The sequence below is a fragment of the Rhinolophus sinicus genome, chromosome 17 (assembly GCF_057876585.1).
Source record: "Rhinolophus sinicus isolate RSI-liver-muscle chromosome 17, RSI-T2T, whole genome shotgun sequence".
In the NCBI taxonomy this organism is placed as follows: domain Eukaryota; kingdom Metazoa; phylum Chordata; class Mammalia; order Chiroptera; family Rhinolophidae; genus Rhinolophus; species Rhinolophus sinicus.
The window spans coordinates 168242690-168268707 of NC_142517.1; the positions used below are offsets into that span (position 1 = coordinate 168242690).

Genomic DNA, 26018 nt, shown 5'->3' on the forward strand with positions numbered 1-26018 from the left:
GAAGGAAGACTTGAATTGTGATTGCAATATTGAAAACAAATTAGAGATATAGTCTGTTCTGAAAGTAGAATCAATTACCAAGCAACTAATGGGTGGAGGGGCTAAAAGGATTCCAAACTTTGGAACTGAGGTGATGCTAGTTCCATTAATAGAAAGAGAGAGCACAGAAGGAGGAGGAAGAGAATGTTTCAGGACACATAATATGATGAGCTAATTAGTACACATATGTACTATAAATGGAGATAATAGGCTACTTATAAAATCAGACATATGGGTCAGAGGAATTAAAACCTTTGCAGTTGCCTGACATTTGTGTCTGCTTCTCTTCTGGTTTTTGATTATAATAGACTAAAATGAAAGGTGAATTATGATTACAAAGGTATCTCCCAAGTTTATTGGGAATTAAGTAGAATATTGTTCAAATTATACAACACCCTCATCAATGTAGCTTCTTTTAACACTAATCTGTGTTCCCTCAGATTAGTCTCTAGCTCAGCAATCTCAATTAGATCCTCAACAAAGAATCTGTTTTTCCCTTTTACTCCTATACGATAGCTGGAAAAGGTTATTAGTTCTGAACCCAGAGAGCTTCTACGTATGTCTTTCTGTTTCTAAACTCCCATAATTAATCTTTTACAGACTGACAATAATTCTACTGTCGTCATTGCACAGAACTAAACTCATATGGTTTTGCAACACTTCAGATAACGTATTACTAGATTCAAAAGGAATGGAGATACTCCTTCAGGCTTCTCCAGTTTCGCCGTGTGCTGTCAGGTCAACATTCTCAACACAACTAAGCAGGGACAGATGGTGCTCATTCCCTTGGTGACAAAATCATCCAGCAATGTCAAAGGCATTTACATCCTTGAGAGAGAAATGCCTTATGACTAAAAGTTTCCCACCACGTGTACTGAAGAATACAGAAATGAAACTCCAATAACAATCCATGTCCAATTATGTTAAACTTGAACTACATGAATCATTTAAAAGTAAACACGTTACTTTGTTTTCTTATCAATTCTCCAAGGACCTTTTTAGAAGGACATTTGTGTGCTTGACTTAAGGTGTCTACACTAATGATTATGAAAAATTCTAAATTGGACACCATGTTCTATAATCAATCGTATTTGCTTTAAATTACTGTAGTAAAACTGAAAAAGGAAAAGTGAAATGTTTATGAAATGGCCATTAATTTAACTTAAACTGTATCTTCTGTTTCCATAATCACTTTTAATATACTTCCTATAATACTGTACTGAATTTATCTTTATTGGTTCTATAATTATTTGCTTAACTAACTTATAAATTTTACAATAAAGACATTAAAAATATTTTCCAATCTCTTTCTTTCTCTACTTTAAGGATACCTCATATTAGTTTTTTGTTTTGTTTTGTTTTTTAATTAAAGTTTATTAGGGTGACAATTGTTAGTAAAGTTACATAGATTTCAGGTGTACAATTCTGTAATACATCATATATATATATATATATATATATATATATATATATATATATATATACACACATATATATCACGTTGTGTGTTCACCACCCAGAATCAGTTCTCTTTTCATCACCATACATTTGATCCCCTAAACCCTCATCTACCACCTCCCCCCTTACCCTCTGGTAATCACTAAACTATGGTCTGTGTCTATGAATTTTTGTTTCTTCATTTGTTTGTCTCGTTCTTTTGTTGTTTTCAGTTTTATATACCACATATCAGTGAAATCATATGGTTCTCTATGTTTTCTGTCTGACTTATTTCACTTAGCATTATAATCTTGAGATCCATCCATGTTGTTGCAAAAGGTACTGTTTCATCTTTTCTTATGGCAGAATAGTATTCCATTGTGTATATGTACCATAACTTCTTTATCCATTCATCTATCGAAGGACACTTTGGTTGTTTCCATGTCTTGGCCATCATAAATAAAACTGCAATGAACATTGGAACACATATGTCTTTATGAATAAAGGTTTTCAGATTTTTGGGTAGATACCCAGGAGAGGGATTACTGGGTCATATGGTAATTCTATGCTTAATTTTTTGAGGAACCACCACACTGCCTGGCTGCACCAATCTGCATTCCCACCAACAGTATATGAGAGTTCTTTTTTCTCCACAGCCTCTCCAACACTTGTTACTCTTTGTCTTGTTGATGATAGTCATTCTAACTGATGTGAGGTGATATCTCATTGTGGTTTTTATTTGCATTTCTCTGATGATTAGTGATGTTGAGCATTTTTTCATATGTCTATTTGCCATTTGTATGTCCTCTTTGGAGAAATGTCTCTTCAGGTCCTCTGCCCATTTTTCAATTGGATCGTTTGTTTTTGTTGTTGTTGTGTTGTATGAGTTCCTTATATATTTTGGATATTAGCCCCTTATCGGAGGCATTGTTTGCAAAAATCTTCTCCCATTTGGTTGGTTGCCTCTTTATTTTGTCGATGGTTTTCTTTTGCTATGCAGAAGCTTTTAAGTTTGATATAGTCCCATTCATTTATTTTAGCTTTACCTCCCTTGTCTTTGGAGTCAAATTCATAAAATGTTCTTTGAACCCAAAGTCCATAAGTTTAGTACCTATGTTTTTTTCTATGCAGTTTATTGTGTCAGGTCTTATGTTTAGGTCTTTGATCCATTTTGAATTAATTTTGGTACATGGTGACAGATAGCAGTCCAGTTTCATTTTTTTGCATGTGGCTTTCCAATTTTCCCAGCACCATTTATTGAAGAGTTTGTTGTTTCTCCATTGTATGTTTTTGGCTTCATTGTCAAAAATTATCTGTTCATACTTATGGGGATTTATTTCTGGGTTCTCAATTCTATTCCATGGGTCTGCACGTCTGTTTTTCTGCCAATACCATGCTGTTTTGATTATTGTTGCTCTGTAGTACAAGCTGAAGTCAAGGAGTGATACCTCCAGCACTGTTCTTTTTCTTAGGATTGCTTTGCTTATTCAGGGTCTTTTGTGGTTCCATAAAAATGGAACAAAGAAATAGAACCAAAAAAAAATCATCATATTAGTTTTTTAAACTATAAATTTAAAACTCTGAAAGAATCTGGTTACCTGAATTTTAGTCCCAAATCTGACATTAACTATTTGCATAATCGTTGCCAGTTGTTTTCTCTGAATCTCATATTCTTTATATGTAAAGGGCGGGGATTATTTAGCTCTCTTCCATTTTTGAAATTCTTTTGTTGAATGATTTGCTCTGATGAAAATAGATAACATATAAATGTCAAATAAAGTTTAGTGAAATATGAGATGTGACAATTAAGTTCTCAAACTTGCTGCAACGATGTTGCTAACCTTTTTTGATACCCGATGGTTTATTCATTATGAATTTGTACCAACTGAATAAACAGTTAACCAAGTTTACTATTTGGAAGTGCTGAAAAGGCTACGTGAAAAAGTTAGACGAACTGAACTTTTTGCCAACAATTCATGGCTCTTGCATCACGACAAAGCACCAGCTCACTTGGCACTGTCTGTGAGGGAGTTTTTAGCCACTAAACAAATAACTGTATTAGAACACCCTCCCTACTCACCTGATCTGGGCCCCAGTGACTTCTTTCTTTACCCAAAGATAAAGGAAATATTGAAAGGAAGACATTTTGATGACATTCAGGACATCAAGGATAATATGATGACAGCTCTGGTGGCCATTCCAGAAAAAGAGTTCCAAAATTACTTTGAAGCGTGGACTAGTCGCTGGTGTCGGTGCATAGCTTCCCTAGGGGAGTACTTCAAAGGTGACCATTGTGATACTCAGCAATGAGGTATGTAGCACTTTTTCTAGGGTGAGTTCGTGAACTTAATTGTCCGACCTCATATGTGGCCATTTGTGTCTAGACTCAATTACTTAGCATAGTGTACTTAGCAATATCCATGTTGTTGCATGCATCAGTAGTACTTTCTTTATTACTACTGAGTAATATTCCATCATGTGGGTGCAACCTCCTTTGATTACTCATTTCTTAATTGAAAGGTATTTTGATTATTTCTAGTTTGGGTGATTACCAGTAAAGCTAGTAGAAACACTGGTATCTATGTTTTTGTGTCACCATAAGTTTTGATTTCAGTTGTTAAATATCTTAGAATGAGATTTCTGAGTGACATGCTAGGTTTATATGGTTACATTTTGAATTTCCACCACCAGTGTATGAGTGTTGCAGTTGTTTTTCATCATTGCCAGCACTTGGTATTGTCATTTTAAAATAAGTCTTCTAACATTGTGGGAAACAAGTAAACTCGTCATATCGCCTCTAGTTGGAACCGACAAAAATTTTGCAAAGTAAATAAATAGAGACCTCTTTTTAAACTAAAACAGTGAAAGTTTCATAGAAAAATATCAAATAGATCAAAAGATATGAATATTTTACGGAAAGTCTAATTTTGGCAAGAAAATGTCAAAAAAGCCCCACGTTACGACGCGATTTGGCGGGAAAATGCCCGCTTACAAAGTGTTAATAGGTATGTAGTAGTATATCGATGTGGTTTTAATTTGTATTTCCCTAATGTCTAATGTTGTTGAGTATCTTAAGTCTTCATTTGACACTTGTCTATCTTCTTTAGTGAAATATCTGTTCAAATGTTTTGTATATGGTGTGAGCTACAGATCGAGGTTTGTTTATTTATTGGACAGGAATATCCAATGTTTTTAGCACTATTTGTTGAAAAGATTATCTTTTCTCCAACAATGTGTTTTGCACCTTTGTCAAAAACAATTGACCATATAAGTGAGAGGTTATTTTTTGGTTTATTCAGTTCCATGACCTTTCCATGATAGCACACTGTATTGATTTCTGTATAGTAGGTCTGAGAATCAGGTAGTGTGAGTACATCACCTTTGTTCTTCTTCAAAATAATTTAGGCTATCTCTTCTAATTCCTTTGCTTATTCATTTAAACTTTAGAACCAGCTTGTTGATTTCTAAAAAAAAAATGTTTGTTGTGATATTGCTTGGAATTGCTTTGGATCTATAGATCAGTTTGTTGTTTTCTTTTAAATACTTTATTGAGATGTATTGCGCATACCATACCATTTGCCCATTTGAAGTGTACAATTCAGTATATTCGGAATTAAACAACTATCACCATTATACATTTAATACCCAATAAAGAAACTTAGTACTCCTACATCAACACCCCCAACTTCCTACTGCCCAACTCTAGGCAACCCCTAATCTACCTTTAATAGATTTGCCTATTCTGGACACCTCATATACAATACGTGGTCCTTTTGATTTGTTCTTTCACTTGGCGTATTTTCAAGTTTCACCCATGTTGTAGAATGTTTCCACTTGTCAGTTGTTATGACTAATGCTGCTATGAACATCATATACAAGTTTGTATGGACGTGTATTTTCATTTCTCTTGGGCACACACCTAGGAGTGGAAACACTGGGTTATTTGATAACTTTATGTTTAACCTTTTGGGGAAACACCATATGCTTTTACAATCCCATCAGTGTCCGAAAATTCCAATTGCTCTACACCCTCACCAACACTAGTTATTTTCCAATGTTTTATTATAGCTATCCTAGTGGTTGTGAAGTAATATCTCATTATAGTTTTGATTTTCATTATTCTGATGGCTGATGATGTTGAACATCTTTTCATGTGCTTATTGACCATTTGTAGTTTTTTCTTTGGAGAAGTGTCTATTCAGATTCTTTCCCCACTTTTTTGATTGGGTTATTTTTCTCTTTATTGTTGAGTTGTAGTAGTTCTTTATATATTCCAAATTCAAGCCCCTTATCATATGTATGACCTGTAAAAATTTTCTGACAATCTTTGCGCTGTCTTTTCACTTTACTGATGGTGTCTTTTGAGCACAAAAAGTTTTTAATTTTGATGATGTCCAATTTATCTTTTTTTGTTTGTTTGTTTGTTTGGGCTTTTGGTGTCATATCTAAGAAAGCATTGCATAATCCAAGGTCTCAAACCTGCACACCTATGTTATAAGAGTTTCATAGTTATAGCTCTTAAATTTAGATCTTTGATGCATTTTGAGTAAATATATATTTGTATATAGTGTTAATTCATTTTTTGAAGGGATATCCAGTTGTCTCAGTGCCATTTGTTGAAAAAGACTATTCTTTACTTATTCAATTGTTTTGGTATTCTTGTCAAAAATCATTTGATCATAAATACAAGGATTCATTTCTAGACTTCCAATTTTATTCCATTTATCCATAAGTCTATCCTACGCCAGTACCATATAATTTTGATTAGTTTTGTAGTAAGTTCTGAAATTGGGAAGTATGTGTCCACCAACTGTTATCTTTTTCAAAATAATTTTGGCTATTCTAGCTCTTTTTGATTGCCACATGGATTTTAGAATTAGTCTGTCAATTTCTGCACAGAAGTCAGCTAGGATTTTTACTGTAGAATATTTGCAAGAATGTTACCATTTTAAGAGAATTAAGTCTCCTGATCCACACACATGGGACATCTTTCCATTTAAGTCTTCGTTAAATTTTTCAACGTTTTGTAGTTTTCAGAGTATAATTTTCACTCTTTGTCACACTTATTTTTAAATATTGTATTCTTTTTTGATGTGCTTGCAAATGGAGTTGTTTTTACATAAATACAACTGATTTTTGTATATAGATTTTGTATCCTGCAACTTTGTTGAACTTGTTTATTAGCTCTAACAGGTGCCCTCCACCCGTGTGTGTGTGTGTGTGTGTGTGTGTGTGTGTGTGTGTGTGTGTGTGTTTTCCTTAGAACTCTACCTTTGAGAGTTTTACTTCTTTTTTTCCAATTTGGATGGCTTTTATTTCTCTTTCTTGTTTAGTTGTCCCAGGTAGAACTTCAAAAACAATGTTGAATAAAAGTTGAGAAATCAACCATTCTTGTCTTGCTGCTGATCTTAGGGGAGAAGCGTTCAGTCTTTCACTGTGAGTGTTATTTCCTTTTTTTTCTATTTTTTTTAAATGCTCCTTATAAGCTTGAGGAAGGTTCCTTGTATTTCTGTGTTATTTATTGCTTTTATCATGAAAGGATGTTGAATTTTGTCAAGTATAATTTGTATTTATTGAGATAATGAAGTGGTTTTATTGCCTTTTATTCTATTGATGTGGCATATTACGTTAATTGATTTTCGGATATTATAACAGCATTGCATTCCTTGGATAAATTCCATTGTATGTATTGCTTTATTTTATTCTCTAGTATTTTTTTTTTTTTTTTTTGAGGGTCTTTATGTCTGCAGTTTTGTTGGCATGTATTTGTCTGGCTTTGTTATCAAGATAATACTGACTTCACTGAATGATTTGAAAAGTGTTCTTTTTTTATTCCTAGGGAGTGTTTGTAAAGAATTGATATAAAAATCTTTAAATGTTTGGTACAATTCACTGGTGAAGCCATTTTGGGCCTAGAGTTTTCTTTGTATGTAGGTTTAAAACTACTAATTGAATCTCTTGTCTTAAGCCTATTCAGATTTTCTATTCTGTCTTGAGTCAGTTTTTATAGTTTGTATCTTTTAAAGAATTTTTCTCATTTCATCTAAATTATTTAATGTGTTGCCGTACAGTACTTAGTATTCTCTTTCATATGCCTTTAGTATTCCCTTATAAAACTTTATTTCTGTAAGACCAGTAGTAATGTCCCTCTTTGATTCTTGATTTTAGTAATTTGAGTCTTCTCTCTGTTTTTTTCTGATCAGTCTAGCCAAAGTTTTCTCTATTTTATCGATCTTTTCAAAAACCATAAATTTGGGTTTCATTGATTTGCTCCATTGTTTTTATATTCTCTACTTTATTAATTTCCACTTTAATCCTTATTATTTCCTTTCATCTGCTTCTCTGGGCTTAACATTCTTCTTTTTCCAGTGTCTTAACATGGAAGATTACATTGTTAACTTGAGGTCTTTTTTTGTTTTTGATGTAGGTGTTTGTACTATAAATTTCCCTGTAAGCACATCTTTAGTTGTATCCCTTAAGTTTTTGTATATCATGTCTTCATTTACATTCATCTCAAAGTATTTTCTAATTTTCTATGTGATTTATTCTTTGACCCATTGGTTATTTAGTGCTATGTTTTTTGTTTTACATATGTTAGTGAATATTTATAGATGAGTTTTGAGAGAATTGACATCTTAACAATACTGAACTTTTCAGTCCATTAAGATGGTATATCTCTCCATTTATTTATGTATTCTTTAGTTTCTTCCATCAGTGTTTTATAGTTTTCAATGGACTATTGCACATATTTTGTAAGATTTATATCAAAGCATTTCATATTTTTGGAGCTGTTGTAAATTATATTTTATTTCCATTTTTAATTGTTCATATAGAAGTGTATGATTGATTTTTGGATTTTTTTATTTTTTATTGAATTTATTGGTGTGACATTGGTTAGTAAAATTATATGGGTTTCAAGTGTTTACACTGAAAACAGACAATCTGATTTTTGGATATTTAACCTATATTCTACAACTTTGCTGAACCTACTTCGTTGTTTTGGTAGTTTTTCCTAGTTTTGGGGGGATTTTCTATGTAGACAATCATGTCATATATAAAAAAGATAGTTTTAGTCTTTCTTTCAGTTCTGGATGCATTTTCTTGCCTTTCTTATATTATTGCACTGGCTAAGATCTCCAGTACAATTTTGAATAGAAGTTGTGAAAGCAGATATCTTTGCTTTGTTCTGTATCTTAGGGGTAAAACATTTAGTCTCTCATTATTAGGTTTAATATTGGTTATACATTTTTTTCTAGATGTACTTTATCAAGTTGATAAAGTTTCCTTTGATTATTAATTTAGAGAGTTTTTATCATGAACAGATAATAAATTTTGTCTGATATTTCCTGCATCTATTGAGATGATAATACAGTTTTCCTCTTTAGTTTGTAGGTATGGTGAATTTCATTGATTTATTTTGAATATTGAACTAGTCTTGCATTTTGGGGATATAATGCTTCATATGGTCATGATGTATTACCCTTTTATATATTGTTGGGCTAGATTTGCTATTATCGTTGCATATTTTTGTGTCTGTATTTACAAAAGATATTGATCTGTAGTTTTTTTTTCCTATGATATCTTTTCTAGTTTTGATGTCAAAGTAATGTTAACTTCGTAGAATGGGTTTCAATTTTCTGAAAGAATTTGTGTAGAATTGACATAATCTCTTTTAAATTTTTGGTAGAATTCATCAGATAAGCCACCTAACACTAGAGTTTCTTTTTTTTTCTTTTTATTTTTGGAGATTTTTGAACTAAAAGTTCAATTTCATATATATATATGTGTATATCCATACCCATTACAAATTATAAAACCTGATAAAAGAAATCAAAGAATACATAAATAAATGGAGCGATATACCATCTTAATGTACTGAAAAGTTCAATATTGTTAAGATGTCAATTCTCTCGAAAATCATTCTATAAATATTCATATACATATGTAAAATAAAAAAACGTAGTACTAAATAACCAATGGGTCAAAGAATAAATCACAAGGAAAATCACAAATAAATCAAAAGCATGCAACTGAAGATGTGCTTAGAACGAAATTTATAGTAATACACTTACATCAAAAACAAAGGAAAATCTCAAGTTAACAATGTAATCTTCCATGTTAAGACACTGGAAAAATAAGAACATTAAGTCCAGAAAAGCAGATGAAAGGAAATAATAAGGATTAAAGTGGAAATTAATAAAGTAGAGAACATAAAAACAATGGAGCAAATCAATGAAACACAAATTTATGTTTTTTGAAAAGATCAATACAATTTAGAAAATTTTAGTTTTCAGATTAGCATTTTTTTTAGTGATTTTTTTGACTGTTTCTGTCCTCAAAGGGATTTATCCATTTCATTTAGACACTCAAATTTATTGGACAATCATTTTTATTATCCATAGAATCCCATTCATAATCTAGAATCTTTAGAGATGCTCCCTTTTATTCCTGGTGTTAGTAATCTGTGTCGTCTGTATTTCTTTTCCCTGAGAGTCTGGGTAGAGATTTAGCAATTTGATAACTTTTGTCAAAAAACTAGCTTTGGGTCATTGAAAAGCATACTTGAGGTGTTGGGGAGAGAAGAAAATGGCCTTGCTACAAATTTGCATAATTCCATGCTTAGGATATTAATGATATGTGAGAGGGATACCCGAAAGAGAAGCTTCTGTTCACATTTTGTCTAGTTTGAATCAATGATTTCAGCTTTCAAATTTAATATGGAGGAAAAATACATCACCTTATAATCAAAAGTCAAAGAGGGACCTATCCTTTTTTTTAAAAAAAAGCAACAGCATCATAACATAATATCTTTAAGAAGATGATTTGTGGAAAACAAAGACAATGAAACAAATCACCTAAGGTCTTCTGTAAATCTAACTGCAAATAATAACTCCAAGAGGGAAAAGTTAATTGTGTTATTTTAGAACTCCTCAAAATCAAATGTGTTCAGGGAACCATAATCTCTGGATAACTCTTTATTCTCTAAAAATATTATCATACAAAGTACTTGCCATACTGTAGATTAGGGAACATAACCATAATTTAATATGGGGAAACTTACAATTGAACTATAACAATAGGATAAAAACATTGCAATCATATTTGTAAAACACTTGAAAATTAATTATTTTAAAAGAAGGATGAATAGAGTCCCTTTCCTCTCAGGACAGCATAGAGTCTGCAGCATCTTCTTTGCTGAGTCCCAAACTGAAAGAGATACGTCTTCTGACTCTTGTCCAGGAGGTCAGGAATAATATCACAAACTCCGGGGGTTGAAATGGACAGTAGTGCCCGGAGTCGTCTATGCTCTCCCTGTGCAATAATATACCTACTTCTCCCTCAAAATAAACTCATATCACATTGAAAAAAAATAGGCCTTTTGCTTCATGGTTTTGAGGCTCCATACTGGAAGAGGACTGCAAGCTAAGTTTGGACAGTAATACAGTTTCTAGAGCTGACAATTGAATTTTCTGGTGAGATAATCATAGTTCTATCATTTGGGGCCAGCTGATGATGGCATGGGTTCTAAAGGAGATGCGGTTATAACTTTGAGGCCAAGGAGACCTCAAAGTTATCTGACAATAGAAGATACTGTCAACTAGATGTTTCCATGAGCAGCTTCCTATCTCACTATATCCGTGCCCCTATCCCTTTCCTATGTTTGCCCTAGGGTTGTTTCCTTTGAGTCTCAGTGAGCCTGATACTACAAGAGAAGTGACTCCTCACTTCCAACGCTTGGTCATAAAAAAAAAATCAGTACAATACCCCCTTGGCTCTTTCTCTTGGTGTACATGCTTTAGAACTGTGAGATCATATGGAGTCCTGCTACCCTGAGCCACCATCCTGGAGAGATTATTTGGGAAGATACATAGATATAGAGATGCCCAAGGAGACTCAGCTGTTCTTGTTCCCGAGTGTTTGAGTCCTCTCAGAATCAATCCAGATATATGAGTGAATTAGCCTTCAGATGGTTACAGCCCCCAGACTTTAAGTCTGCCCGGACATAGTGAAGCAGAGGCAAGTCTTCCATACTCCACTTTGTCCTAATCCTTAACACACAAAATCCATAAGCATAGTAAGTACCTATTTTATGCCACTACATTTTCAGGTAACTTGTTACACAGCAGTAGGTAACTAATACAGGCATCTGACCTGAGGGCAACCAAATTATAGAAAGAGGATGTGTTTTACTACAAGAAGTATTTGAGAGGGACAATTCGATTTTCTCATTCTGAAATTTTGACTTGAGATACAGAGATAAAGTAAGTTGTCAGTGGGAACAGGGGCATAAAGACATACAGAGAAAAATCAGTGGCAGGAGCTCTGAAGTATAACCTCCTAATAAGCAAGAGTGTTTATAAAATCCAGAGCAGAGGATGAGGCAGTTAGTTGGTGATGACAAAAGATAGAGAAAACTTAAATAACTATAAGAAGAAAAGTAGAAAGTAAAAACTGAGGATTCTGAAGTGAGCCGTGTTCAAATCTTGGCTCTATGAACTTGGGAAGTCACTTAAGTTTTCTACGTTTTAGTTTCCTCTTCTAATGTACAAATAAATGTAAAGCATTTAGAACAATGTCTAATACATTGTATATATTCAATATTATTATTGATATTACTGCATCCCTTCTGCTGGGGTTACAAAGAGTTAAACTTGTGGAAAGAGCCACCCTGGAGGATTCGTGTACTTCCAGGTCCCCATAATTTTTAGGGACTCTACAAGCCCAGCTTCTGTGACTCCTGTGTCCCCATGAGGCCCAGGTGGATATCTGAGATTCTTGCCTTTTTTGTTTTCACATCTAGCCTTACTCTAAAGCACCATTAAGAGAGTTGTTCTTTGTAACCAAAGACGTTATTGCTAATAGCAAGGTTCTCTGGGTATTTGTAGTAAAATGCATGTGTGTGTGTCTGTTACCTATAGATGTATAGATAGATCTCCCTGTCTACATAACTAGGGCCCCCTTTTCTCTTTTGCAAACCTATGTAAATTTGCAATTATTTAAAATTAATTTTTAATATGTTGTTTAATGTCTCTCTGATCATTGAGCTCTAAGCTTCATAGAGGCAATGGCTGTTTTTTTTGTTTTGTTTTGTTTTTCCCCCCCCACCGCTTCATTATAGAAACTAGCTACAGGAAGAGCTCTCTGGTGGGCCTGAAGTCTATCCTGAAGAGCTGAAATGCCTGGGACCTTTGATTCTGTGCTCAGGAATATGGAGGAGTGGTTGGTATTGGTTATTTGACCTGGTGAGCAGGCAGGCATGGAGGCAGCCTCTCTAGAGCAGTCCTGGGGACAGGGAGTTTATATAAAACATTGAGTATAGCAAAAGAGAGCATTTCTAAGGATCTGACAGTTTCCTCTCCCTGATGGGGTGGGACCTGCACATCCTGTGGGGCTCTGAAGCCCGTTGTTCCACTGAGAGTCTCCTACTGTGTCTCCAGCTCTTTGTTCACAGATGAATTCTTGTGTTCTTTGCCTGTCGCTTTTTTACTCTTGGCATCTTTCCTTTACCGTTACCTGCCCTGTGACAGCCTTCCAGGAGGATAGATGTAGACACAGAAAACAAACTCAATATATATTTGTGCACTGACCAACTGCCAAGGAGGTTTCTTTAAAACAAAAGCACAGTGCTGTAGACATTGCAACTGAGTTGGGTAAACCCATCTTTCCTTTCTTTTTCCTTTGTCCAGTTTCATATGGTTGCAAAAATTCCTTATAGGAGAAAGCATCCGCTGGGTTTCTCCAAGTGATCTGCTTTCTTTGAGAGACTAAACCCTATATCCATTTTTTAAAAAGTGCTAAACACTTACAGACAAAATACCAGAATTAGCATGTAAGCAAGAAATTCACTCTTGGAGATCAGCTAAGCAGATCCAGTAAAGTTCTCTGTGTTTACTCCCAGACTTGTTAGTAGGCAGCAGAGCTATAACCTGGCCTTCTCCACTGCTTAGATCCTACCCATGGATGAAAGATGGGAACAGTCATACTCCTTAGCATTTTGGTCACTGTCCCTGTGTGTTTCTGTTGTGCTCCAAACGAGATATTGCAGAATGAGGAGTCAAATGCACACCTGCCCTTTACCTCAAGAAAACCCCTAAGTGAGAATCCTGGCTCCTTTCATCAAGAGAAGCAGCCACAGAGAATGTGGAGCGGCTTGTGCTGTGACCTTAGCAAAGTCCTTTGACTTCGCTGGACCTCAGTTTTCACTTCTATTAAGTGAATTTCTTACAGTGCCTTATTTTCAGACTTTTATTATGAAAAATTTCAAACACACAGAAAAGTAGAAAAAAGTGGTGCAATGGACATCCACATATACACCATCTGGGTTTCACAGTTGCTAACATTTTGCCATATTTGGTTCATCAATGCATGCATACATACATACCTCTATAATTTTTCCAAGTCATTTGAAAGTGAATTATAATTGTCAGGACATTTCATACTTAAATACTTCAGCTTATATACTCAGAAATTAACAACAATTTCTGCTATAACCATAAGCCCATTCACAGGATGATTCAACAATCCTAGCTCTGGGTGTCTGGGACTTGATTTTCACCTGAGATTTATGGGAGGACAGACAGGAACAGAGACAGCTATACCACGAAGCTCATGCAACTACACCTTCGGGCCCTCTCACGTGTATAGACTCCTTTTAAAGCCACTTACATTCAATTACACAACTAAGATAGGAAAACTATCTTAGACGTACATGCTTAAGACCATTTGTCTTTTCAACTTGCATTCTCTTCCCTTACACCCTCCGTCTCCCTTGCCCCATGTCCCCTCTTCCCTCTCCCCGCCCCACACACACTTTCTCTCTCCTATCAGGTGGGATTGGAATGGCTGTGAACATTTTGGGGATTCCATTTAAAAAGCATTGAATAATTAATTTTGCTTACAATTACTGCTGTGAAAAGTGAAGTGAAGCTCTTCAGGGGTACTAATGACTTCTAGGAATACTCCTACTACCCATGGCTAGACGTCTTCAAACAATAGGAACTATGGTGCATAGTGCAGGAAGTATGTGAGGAATGAAGGAAACACAGGGGTTGAAATGCGTGGAGACTCAGTTACTCTGGGAAAAGCCATCCAATCAGAATATGTGTAAATTGGGAAGCTGAGGATTTGATTTTCATGCATGCCTAATCAAAAAGTAAGTTCTTTCTTGTCAGGAATACACTGGCTAATGTAGTATATACAGTTAAATATGCAACATATGCATTATATAGGGGAATTGCACAAAATAGAATTTATCAGAAAACCTGTTGCTGTACTACTTTGGGTGAAAAGTTGTATATTTTATGCATCTAAACATATCATATAATGTCTTGGAGGATCTTCCTCATCTTTACCTAAGGAAGTCTGGCAGGTTCAGATGAAATATCATGCAAAATTGTCACTGGCACTGTGAAATGACAAACGTATAAATAAAGTAAATATGGCAAAATGTTAACAATTGTTGAATCCGGGTAGTAGGTACATGGATGCTCACTGGGCTATTCATCTATATTTGGAAGTTTTCATAATGAAAAGAAAAAGTAACCACCCTTTAAAATGTACTCAGTTTACATAATAGGACACACACACACACACACACACACACACACACACACACATATCAGTAAGTTGAAATATACGATATTAATAGAAGAGGAATTTAATTATACTGGCCAATACTGTGGAGTGGCAATTTAAAATTGCATTGTGGTTTAACTTATTTCAATTTAATTTTGTATATTTTTCATAATAGCTAATGAGGTAAATGTTTAAATATAACTGAAATGAACTGTGTTTGTGGATGCCAAGCAACAAGTGAAAAGACTGGAGACTGGTAGAAGGTTTAAAATGTCAACAACTTCCTTAGTATATCACAATGGAATTTAAAAGTTCTGATGTCAAAATCACTAACATTTCTTTGAAGTTTTCAATACAAAATAACTTTTCGATTATGTAAAAGCAAGAATAAATTAACTTTCTATTTCCTCTATGAGATTGTAAAAGTACTATCATATGGAGAAGCAATCAAAGAGTATATGTAGTCCCAAAATTTAGAAAAATAGAGTTGTGTCAAGTGTTAATTCATAAAATATATTATTGTCTTATACTTTTGATATTTGTGCTATTTAACTTTTGAATTTTATAATTTGTTGTGACTATTTTTATCACTAAAAATAATATACACCTTTGTACCTGGTTTGGAATTTATAGTTTTGTAATCTTAAAGAGGACTGCAAAATTATATGTCTCAAGTTCAGAATTGGTCACTTGTCCTCACTCTGGGTTTTATACAATTATCAAATAGAAAAATTGTGTTTTCTATTTTTCTCAACTTGATTTTTTCTAGTGGCAAACTATAATGTTATAGTTAATGGGATATTCAAAATTCAAATATTTTAGTATGTTAGGCAGTTGAAGTTCAAAACGATGGTAACTTGTCCCATGTCAGATAAGTATGTAGTGACAGCACAATGGTGGAGATTTAGGCTTCTTGACTCCTGGCCCCTGTTCTCCTTGTCATGCTTTGTAGTCTCTCTTAAAAAAACAAAACAAAACATAAATATGATACTCAAAATATGGCATTGATGAGATTAGTCTGTGAAATTTATTCTATTGATTTACTCAGTCACTAACTTATGCATCAAATGTTCAGTGAACACTGGAGACTCACAGGTGACCCCTTACCATAAGCAGCTGACCTTAAGCAAGCTCATAGGGGCAGGATTCCAGACTACTACAGAAAAATATCATAAAACAGACAATAATTATACATATTGGAAATCCAACAGGAAAGGAATGTATCTTCTGATCCATATTTTTTTGTGCCCCCACATAATCCTTGGAGAGCAAGAGGGCTGGTCCTGGCTTCATCAGTTACCACAGAAATACTCTCTCTAGTCCATCTTATTGCCGTCCACTCTCCATTCTTACTCCAATTCTAGGGAAGTGAAGAATGTTAGGAACTTCTTTACTTCTGAATCCTCCTCTGTAATAGTCAGGGTTCTCCAGAGAAATAAAACCAATAGGGGAAGGGTGTGTGTGTGTGTGTGTGTGTGTGTGTGTGTGTGTGTGTGTGTGTATTTGTGTGTGTGAGTGTATTTGTGTGTGAGTGTGCATATAAAATAAAGAATTGACTCATGCAGTTGTGGAGGCTGAGACATCCGAAGATGTGCAGTCTGAAGGCCTGAGAACTAGGAGAGCAGATGGTACACTCCTAAATTCCAATATGAGTCCAAATGCAGGAGAAGACTTGGAGAGTCTTCTCTCCAAGGAGAGTCCAAATGATATCCCAGCTTGAAGACCACAAGGCAGAGAGAATGAATTCTCCCTTACTCAGCCTTTTGTTCTATTCAGGCCTCCAACAGATTGGATGAGGCCCACCTACATTGGGAAGGGTAGTCTACTTTACTCAGTCTACTGATTCAAATGTTAATCTCATCCAGAAGCATAGACACACACACACACACACACACACACACACACACACACACACATACAGAAATAATGTTTAACCAAATATCTCGGTACACTGTGGCTCAGTCAAGTTGACACATGCAATTAATCATCACATCTACTTCCCACGTTTCCTCCTCTACCTCCTTCTTCATCATTACCTTAGATTGGGCTTCCCTAGAAGCAGACCCTTAGATCAGGATTTGTAGCAAAGTAGTTTACTAAGAAATGGCACCAAGGGGGAAAAAAAAAGAGGTGCACAGTGGGACTGGGAAGGAGAGGAGGCCGAGCAAGGGTGCAATACGAAGCAAAGTTCCAGGGAAGTTGGCTTTGTTTCAATCTCAAGGAGAAGCTCTGGAGGAATGTGGGCCACACCTTGGATTGCCTGGGTCTGGGGAACTGAGGCATTTGTACCCACACAAGTTCAGCCAATGGCCACGGGCTGTACTTAGTCTCTAGTTACTTTCTGTTCTCTGTCCAGAAAAGTAGGCTCTAACAGCTTGTGGTTAGCCCTCTGCTGATGAGGTGTCACAGGTGTGACTTTTGGAAGTGAAAGCAACACATCCAGGAAAATCTAAAGGGATCTGAGGGAGTTGTACATACATGTGCCGCAATTGTCATTGGAATTCTTAGCAATGATCACAATAACTTAATGATATAAAAAGCTCATGACTGAGATACTGTGGACTATGTGCTTTCCAGAAACAAGAGTATCCAATCTTCATTTCAAATGTAAAGTCATCAGTATAATTTCCATTCAACAGGTGAGAAGACTGAGGCTCAGAGTGAGTAAGTGGTCTGCGGGAACAGGGATGGATACAGTTCTCTCCTCCCCCAGATGTTGTCTGTCCTTTGTTCATGTCTTTGCTCACCACTCCTAATTATCTGGTGAAAATATTATTACTTACCATGCAAGATAATGAATAGAATGCCAACATTTTTATTTGTGGTAGAGAAAATCTATCTCATTATTCATAGTTGTACTCTCTTATATTTTGTTAACTGTTCAGGACATAGTTCTGCATTAATTCAAAGTAAAACTTCCTGATACTGATGAAGAGTAAGTAGGTCTAAGCTGGCAAACAAAAATATCTTCAGTGTCTCTGAAAGTTTATTTTTTAAGCTACTTAACAGATACTTGACTGATGGAATATTTTTACACCCATGTTTACACTCTAGGTTTCAGAAATGTGCTGAATATAAAAGAAGTCTTTAGATGCCAGAATGTAGTGTTATTTTTCAGTAAAAGACAGCATTTCCAAATTTAGCCATTCACTACTAAATGTAAAGAACGTAATGAAAAAGAATTGTGTGTAAGCCATAAATGCTGGGAACTTCCTGCATTAGTGAGTCACATAACTTTACCTCCTGAAGACTCTCAAAGGGACAGCTGTGTGTTTTTTAAACAAAAATAAATAGGTTTGTATATTTCACTACTCCAGAGTAGCAATTACTGTTAGTTGTTCATTAAAAATGCATATAAGTGAAGATATAATTAGGTAGATTTAGGAACCTTTGTGTTTTCTGTAGTTACTGTTTTGCAAAAGAATTTAACCATCTTAAATGTTAATTTTGAAAGTGTCTTAGCAAGGGATATAGTTCAACCAAGTGACAGCATTGCTTCAGAATGTATGTCTGGTTGTATTTTGTGAATGATTTCCTCACCCACCATCATATAATTAATATTTTCAGTTGCTAGAATTTTTCAAAGAATTAATCAATTGCAAAATTGACATCTCCCAAATTAAAACTTTGCAAATATATATGTAGAGAGAAACTATAAGTTTGATTTCACAATTTGCACAAATACACAATATTTAATGTGTTAAAAGTTACTCTGAGAATTCTTTATTTAATTTTCACCTTGTATTTTAACACACGTTTGGCTTATTTTATTTTACATTGGGTATTACACTTCAAGGAATGCTTTAGCATGTGTGAGTATATTTAAAGTTACCCTATAATGGTGTTGAGATGAATTCTTACAGTAATTAGGAGAATGATAGCTTGAGGCACCTAAATTATAGGGCTCCAAATGGCCCTCTTCTAATCATTCTCATTTTGAAAAACAGAGCTAAAACAGGTTATCATTTTTGTTTTGTGAACATGATTTTTAAAATTAGAACAGAAAGTGATGCTTCTAGAAATCTCAATAATGCAGACTACAGTAGTAGAAGAAGAGCAGCCATTTCAACATAAAACCCTTTAACTGTATAGCATATTTATTTCTGTTTTCTTTCTGGACTCTAGTTTGTGATGGTTACTGTTTTCACATAGTGTTATCATATGTATGTGACTTCTGACTGTGGAAAGCTCCTACACACACACACACACACACACACACACACACACACACGGGACCCACACAGTTCTTTCTATTCAGTGTCCAATCCCAGGGGAGCACCTCAGGGAGTGAAGGGAGTGAAAGAAATTATTTTAAGATTCTTTGAGACAAGGAATTTAAAAACCTGTTTACTAGCTAGAAATATGAAAAGGGGAAGTATGTGAAAAAAATCAGTCAACTTTTAATATATACTGCTATTTTTTTTCTCCACCCACAGTATTTTACTGTGAGGTCTTCACTTTGCAGATGCATCATATTCAAACCAGTCCTTCAACCCATTATCCCTCTTCCTGACTTTTTTGGGAGTCACCTGGATGGAGTTGATGGAGACAGACAGAACTCTGGATGATTTCCAAAGCCATACCCACACAGGAGGACATGCTATCATCATCACTTCATCTTTACAAATGCCATGTGTGGGAGAAGCCCACAGCTGTCAGGAGGGCAAAATAATGCTATGTCAATATTTTATATCTTCCCTCACCACCTCACTAAGGAGAAGCCAGTTTTAGACAAAGAGTTATATAAATCCTTCCTTTTTTTTCTAATCCATAGATTTCCTCAACTTGATACTATAATATTTTTACTGAATTTTAAGCACAGTAAACTGATTTCTGAAAAATTCCTTATCTTTAAGAATAAGGATGAAGATTTCAAAACATTTGCAATTGGAAACCACTGGATAAAAAACAATAGTAATGAGTAAAAGGGGTAAGAAGGTGAAACGTGAAAAACAGATGTTACACTCAATTTCATGATGGAACAAATTACAAATCAGAACCTCACTTTGTGATTTAGATGATGGACAATCAATCCAGATATGTGTAGGCTGAAAAAATTCTCCATGTGAAACTGGACATTATTTTTTAAATTGTGGGAAACTACTTTCTAAATGCAAGCAGGCTTAATTACTAAAACAGAAATCTTTTCCTTGTTTGGAGGCTGTCTACACTATACAAACCTTGATATTAGTAAGTACCACATGGAAACGAAAATAACTTTGAGACCCATGAATCAAATGGAAAACTGTGATTAGAAAGTTTGAAAACATTTTTGTAAAGAAGAATAAAATATCCATTTACTATTTGGTATAAGTTAAAGTGTATTAAAATATTTAAGTTGGGCATCAATTAAGTGCAAACCACTTTGTTAGAACACCAGGTGGGTGGTCAAACAGTAATGAAAATATGAAAGAGGCGGTTTGGATGGAGGAAAGCAGCCTTTAAACTCCAAAACAGTTTCAGAATGACAGTGTCACTGCCTAATAGAGACATCTTTAAAAAAATGTGATTAAGCATCCCCGCCCCAAAGGGATTTCAATTTAATATGATACATTTGAATTGATATCCTGTAGATTTCAAGTATTCTTCATAACCATCATTATTAAACAAGAATAGGATTTCTTAATTTGGGGTCTGTGCATATTTCTGAGGATATGTAGATGGGCTTTAAGGGTCACAGACTTTCTAAAATTGTATACCATGCATATTTATTTATATTTTTTTGAGGAGAAAGTGCATATCTTTCATACATTCTCATGAGAGTTCATGCCTTATCAAACATTAAGAAACTTTGTTGGAGAAAACAGAGCTCCAACAGTAGGTGACAAGTGGATTTAGCTTACATAAACAATGAACTGTGCAATCCACAAAAGCTTTGCAAGTAGCCAAAGTGTAAAAAAAAGTAAGTGCTGTGTTTATGCCTTCAAACAAGTCAATATAACAACTCCAGTAACACGATTTTCATTTGGATGGGCATGTTAGAAGTTCAAGCTATTTGTCATCAGACACCATCTCTTTAAAATTTGAACAATTTAAAGAGTCATGGGAACTAACCATAGGTTGCACTATGTTGTACACTATTGGAAATTACTCAAGAAAGAGCTGGGAAGAGAAAGGAAATGAGAAATAAATATGGCTCAACCTGATGATCAAGGGACATTGACACAGATAAAAAGAAAGAATCAGGTCACATACTAGGTTGTGGGTTGCAAAATACCTAACTAAAGCAAATGTAATTCAAATATTAACATTAATTATTACTATTCATTATTAACCTATTCACATCAGTTTCTGGTAAAAAAAAAAACAAGGAAACTTGAAACGTGGCCATGTTATTATAATTTTTGTTTCAACACAAAAATAACTTGTCAAATAAGTGTAGAAGTTAAGATTTGGGCTTTCTTTGTTTCTAACTGATAAGAGGATATTAGCAAGCAACAACCACAGTGTGATGGATTTGCATTACATCGATTTAGTTAAGCTGGAAACAAATTTCCCAGAATTCTCTGCCTACCTACTTCCCAGTTAATGTGAGAGGCAAGTGACACTGTGCATGAGATTTAGTGAGTGGAAGTTAAGCAAAGGCATGTTCTTTTATGCTTGGAGGGTTAGTTCAGGGCTCTGTGCTCTGCTGGCAGCTATTGTATGTTGTTGTTCATTTGCTGGCTCACCTTGTCAGTGTGGGGCTGTGATGGCCAGCAGCTCCTGCCAGATATTCAGCCGCTCTAACTCCTAAGTCAAGTACATGTTGAGCTCTGTACTGGAAGAGTCCCAGCTTCTCCTGCAGGACACCCACATCATCAAAGTTGAAGGCCATGAGAGACTGACTTTGGTTCCAGTTAATTCTTGCCCTCCCCATTTCAGGTCCATCTTTCTGTGTCTGGTCCTGGGCCTTCCATTTTCAGGCCCAGGACCAGATACAGAAGCAACAGTCTTAAAAAGATTGTTTAATCCGCTCCCATAGTTTAGTAAGGTCAAAAACCCCATTATAAATCCCTTGTCTGTGTCATTCATAATGGTTCTGCTTTTCTAGTTGATGTCACATACCTATATGTACCCATATAATGAGAGTGATATACAGAGAAAAAGGATTTAGAATAGGAAGTCAATTGTTAAAGTCAGAAATAATATTCTTGTACTTTTTCAAAATTGATACTGGCTAAATCATTTCCCATGCTAATTTATCAAAATGCATAAAGCAAAAGGCATTTTAAAGTAGTTTTGTGCTTTCCTGGGATTAGGAAATAATAAGAAATAACAAAAAATCTTATGAATCAATTTTAGTTTCCATCACTTATTCATAATAGATACTTTCTAATAACAACTAGTAGAGCCAGCCCTTACTTTCTATGGAGAAAGTAGAGAAAGAGAAAATCCAGTATCTGTATGGAGTCTCTTTCTAGAGACTGTTTTTATTTCTCAAAGTTGGCTGGGAATGACAGTGATCTTTTTCAGAAAAAAAATCACATCTTATTAAATGTAATTGGTCAGAGCTATAATTTATGGAACTAGATAACTTTTATGCTTATGAATCTTCTTAACTGCTTTTGCAAATGTTGGTAGAAGTTACCAGATACCTCATTAGTCCAATAAATGAAAGTTTAGGGAGACAATCATGGAATGAATTGAGAGTCATTGGTCTTAGGGGAGAATTTGTTACAATAATAAAAAACAACTCAAATTAGATTGAATTAAGGAGAATTTACTCGAGATATAGACTTTTTTTTTTTTTAACTCAACCTGAGGATAGAATATAGTGCTCCTATCTCTCCCTTCCTGTCTTCCTTCCTCCATCCCTCCCTCCTTCATCTCTTGATACTTTGGGATGCATATGACACCCATTCCTAGGTTACATGGCCTTCCAGCTTGAGTGCCACCGAACAGATGGCTAGTCTCTCTTGACCCAGTATTTGGGAGTATTGACTGGAGCAACTCAGCCAATGGAATGACTATGGTAGGGGAAGGCTTTCATTCTTGGTCCAATCAGCCGAGGGCTATAAAAATGGCTGTTAAGTGGCAGTGGGAGGATGTTCTTAAAGAAAACAATATGGGCTGGGCAGATATCCTGAGATAGGTCCTACTGTGTTTCCCCGAAAATAAGACCTACCTGGACAATCAGCGCTAATGCATCTTTTGGAGCAAAAATTAATATAAGACCCAGTCTATATTATATTATATTATATTATATTATATTATATTATATTATATTATATTATATTATATTATATTATATTATATTATTATATTATACCTGGTATTATATTACATTATATTATATTATACCCAGTATTATATTATATTATACTACATTATATTACATTATACCTGGTCTTATATAAGACTGGGTCTTATATTAATTTTTTCTCCAAAACATGCATTAGAGCTGATTGTCCGGCTAGGTCTTATTTTCGGGGAAACACGGTACTATACAGTATTTTCTTCATTACCTGGTAAAAAGCAGTTAGACTCACTTGCTATTCTTAAGCAGAGAGAATCAAGTAACTTTCTTGGTGCTTTAGTTTCATCATATTAGAAACCTTTTCTATTACAGATGTGAAGATTACTTAGATCATATTTTTTTAAAGCACCGAGTCTTTTGGTAATAAATATTACATAAATAATCTTTCAATACTTTTTATTGTCTTGAAAAACCAATTTAGGAAACATCATTCTACATAGTTGTTTGACCAATCAGAAAAAAAAGGATTCAAATCCCCCATTCTCATGATATGGTCATGATAAATATGTGACAATAACTGTAAGTGATTTTATAATCTATCTTGTATCCCTGGGGTTGTGCTTCTTCCTTCTGAATAATAGGAAAATGTTATGCTCTCTCAATGTTCATGCAAAGAAAATATTCCTTTTAACATTAACAATTAACATAAATAAAATAAATCAGATATTTTTGACAACATGAAAATCAGCACAATAGGATTGAGAGATTATAACGTACAAGAAAATAGTGAAATTGCAGAATGCTGCAAGTAGTAGGAACTTTAGGAAACATTTAGAAATTATATGGTCCAATCCAACCCTTTTAATTTCTAGATTAGGGAATTGAAGATTAGTGGAGATTAGGTAGCTTTCTGAAAACTAGTTTGTATTTAAACAAGTACTGAACTTTGCAATTCCAAATACAACCAAAATCGAAAAATCTTGGCTTAAAAAGTATATCAGGGAAATGAAAAGTTTTCTCCATATTCTCTCTTTCTCTTCATTACGTATTATTATACACACAGTAATTCATCAATATGGCCACATCATTTAAGAATGTAAGAGAGAAAAATTGGTTGAAACCTCCCTGTTGATATGATTAGAGAAAATTATTCTATCTTTTGTTCATAATGATTATGTTTTTATCATAAGGTGGTGCATAGTACATGTTTTAAATAAAATTAATTGAAATTAATATTCTTAAGGTTATTCATAACCTTTATTGACATAAGTAGCTATATCTTTGCCTTTTACAAAACCAGAATTGGAGATTTCAAGGATGAAGAGAAGATTGAGAGAACAGTGCAAGCCTTAATTTCCTGAACATATTGGCCTTAAATACCAAGAACAGAAATTATATTTCATTTATTGTACATGCCTGCAATATTGGGGATGCTAGCAAGACCAGGGGAAAAACAATGAGAGTTTTAATGAGTTCAGGAAGAAAGGATCATAATTCACTATTTTGAACTTACATGAGCCTGAAATATTATCACTCTATGATGACTCTTGTCAAAGGGTAACATTAAAAAGTTCTAAGATGCAGAGTATATAAAACATAAACTTACTAGACTAAGTAGTTGTATTGATATGTCAAGGGAAATAATCAGGAGTCATTTTAACATTGAACCACTTGCAATTGTGTGTATATTGCCTTTTCTTCCCTGGAGACATTCTGGCTGCTTCCTCATTGGTCAGGTCTCCTGACTCATTTGTAAACTTAAATTTCAGGGAAAACCTATCATGTCTGTCTCTATCACATTCTGTTTTCATTTGGTTTACTTAATGATTTATTAAATGCATTAAGCACAGTGAAATTTCCTATGAGAGTTGGAACATGTGAATAAAATTATTTAAAAATTATGTTTATGTTGTGATTTATGGAACTGCAAATTGTCAAAGACATAAGAGATCACAATAAAGTAGCACACAGTTGCTTGGGTCCCACATGTTACTCCAACACCTCACTTGAAATCTAGTAATTTCCTTGAAATAGACCATAGGGAAAGATATGCAAGACAATTCACAACACATGTTTGAAGAGATGTGCCTGTACAGTGAAGTGCCAAATTGAGGAAGGTATTAATAAAGAATGTGAACACAGGAGCCACTTCTTAATTTGATTCAAACTGGCCGCATTTTGATCCCATTCTTATCGTCTATCTTATTTAAGAGAAGAAATTTTACTAAGGACCAACACTTGCCTCTTTAAAGTGTGAGCTAATGGAGGTATTATGTAAAGAGCCATGCAATTGCATATGTCTTTTATTATTTGATGGATTTAGAAAGTTATAAAGCAGTGTTTGGTAGCCACAGCAGCTTGTATCAATAGTGAACAAGTCACTGAACTTTTCTGTGTATCAGTATCTTTAAAAAGTTCAGTTATTAATTCAACAAATACTGATTGTCTACTAAGTGTCAAGCATTTTGCTAATCCCTGGGGTGGAGGAATGGAGTGAGTGATGAGATGTAGGGCTGGAAGGGTATGCAGATGCCAGATTTCAAAGGGTCTTGTGTGATATACTAAGCAGTTCGGATATATACCTTTAAATCTGTTAGGTGTTATTAATGGATTCTAATCAGGAAGGGATATGATTAGACTTGGCTCTTAGAAATATTACCATGACCATAGTACGCAGGATGGATGGAAAGAGGACAGACCTAGACTCAGGAGACAATTGTAATTAATTTGGCTGAAGATGATGGCAGCCTGAACAATGGCTGTCAGTGGTGATGGAGAGAAAAGTATG

At 34.6% G+C, this 26018-nt stretch overlaps 1 long non-coding RNA gene across 3 annotated transcripts in view; it reads left to right on the forward strand.

Annotated features, from left to right (window-relative positions):
• The window catches only part of LOC141572878 (uncharacterized), a 247570-nt gene that overhangs the window by 119597 nt on the left and 101955 nt on the right, over positions 1–26018 (forward strand). The window contains exon 3 of one of the 3 annotated variants that reach the window (XR_012498357.2): positions 19488–25131. The exons of 1 other annotated variant lie outside the window; for it this stretch is intronic. This is a non-coding gene — a long non-coding RNA (uncharacterized LOC141572878). Of the gene's footprint in view, positions 1–639; positions 1322–19487; positions 25132–26018 lie in introns of those variants that run through there. One more of the 3 variants, XR_016019746.1, reaches the window with a different exon arrangement.